General features: G+C 46.7%; 1 non-coding gene across 1 annotated transcript; it reads right to left on the reverse strand.

Moving 5' to 3' along the window:
• Nucleotides 1-928: 928 nt before the first annotated feature.
• LOC138581543 (U1 spliceosomal RNA) lies at nt 929-1,085 on the reverse strand. The gene has a single exon (XR_011304615.1). It is a non-coding gene; the product is annotated as a U1 spliceosomal RNA (small nuclear RNA).
• Nucleotides 1,086-1,292: the final 207 nt, after the last annotated feature.

Here is a 1,292-nt window from a genome sequence, read left to right on the forward strand (position 1 = left end):
GACAATGACTGGCAACCAGAAAGGTCTAAACAAGAATACAGTGGCAGTGACTGGCGACCAGAGGGTCTATGCCAGGCTTGTCCATCCTTTTTGAATGTGGGGCCGAAGCATTAACTTTTTGTCACCCAGTGGGCCGGCGAGCCAAAAGTCAACAACCTCACCCAAAGCAGTATATTAAAAAGCGATATTGTGTGACCTTTGACACAACAGCATCACAGGCAGTGATAGCCATGCAGTCCCAAATATAGCTTTTAGTGTCATGGGCAGTGATCAAAGGTTAGTTGCTTGTGATTTCTTTCAGTGTCTATGTGTTAATATTTTTCTGAAATAGGGGGGCCATCGAGCGTAGCGAGGGAGCTACAAGGTTCTAGAGGGTTTGGGGGGTTCCCACCCACAAGAATTGTTTTTCAAATATGGGGTTGAAATGGTGCATTTTAAAGCAGAAAAGATGACCAAAAAGCCATAAGTTTACAATCAGTTCTAAAGGGGAACATGAAAATTCCATGTCACCAACAGCAGAAAAGAACATTTTACAACACAACACATTTTAATGATCAATGTGTCCACAGTGTAAGACAGCACTGTCACTGATGTAACACATTGTCATGCTGGTTGTACCCAAAATATGCCCCTCTAGCAACATGTCTATGCTGGCTGTTCCCAATTTAGGCCAGCATTGTCCTGTACAAAGCATGATTGATGCTGCCCTAGCATGTGCAGCGTGCCCAATACATATGGCAGCTTATCTCTGTAATAAACATTACTTCTGTGGTGATGAAAGAAGCATAATTCAATTCAACAGATAAAATGTGGAAAAGCGATCACCCAAAGGTGAACCTAATTGAAGAAATGCAATGTGAGCACAATCTTAAAGTATGCAACCTAGCAGGCCTAGTGCAAACTTTACCTTTTCTTTCACCAATAAATCAGGGGGAGAGCGCGAACGCAGTCCCCCACTAAATAATGCAGTTGTGTATCCCGCATTTGGGAACATAGCAGGGGTCAGCAAATCCGATGTGCAATGGGTAAGCCTCACCCTGGGAGATCTGCCCTTGAGATCAGATTCTCCCCTGCCAGCTAAGTTTGAGTTGCATGCAAGAGGGCAGGGGTTGGGTCAGTTCTGGGAAGCCCCGCTAAGCGAGGGTGAGAAGGCAGGCCCTGACCCACTCCCAACCCCACACCCCCCCAGGAGCTCTGAGCATCTGCAGAGCTGCCTGTCCCACATGTAGGGGGAAGATCCAGCAGGCAGAGCCCAGCAGAAGAGCAGATTGTAGCGCAGTTCCTTTCTCCCA

The sequence above is a fragment of the Ambystoma mexicanum genome, chromosome 3p (genome assembly GCF_040938575.1).
Source record: "Ambystoma mexicanum isolate Mex_15411 chromosome 3p, UKY_AmexF1_1, whole genome shotgun sequence".
Lineage (NCBI taxonomy): Eukaryota > Metazoa > Chordata > Amphibia > Caudata > Ambystomatidae > Ambystoma > Ambystoma mexicanum.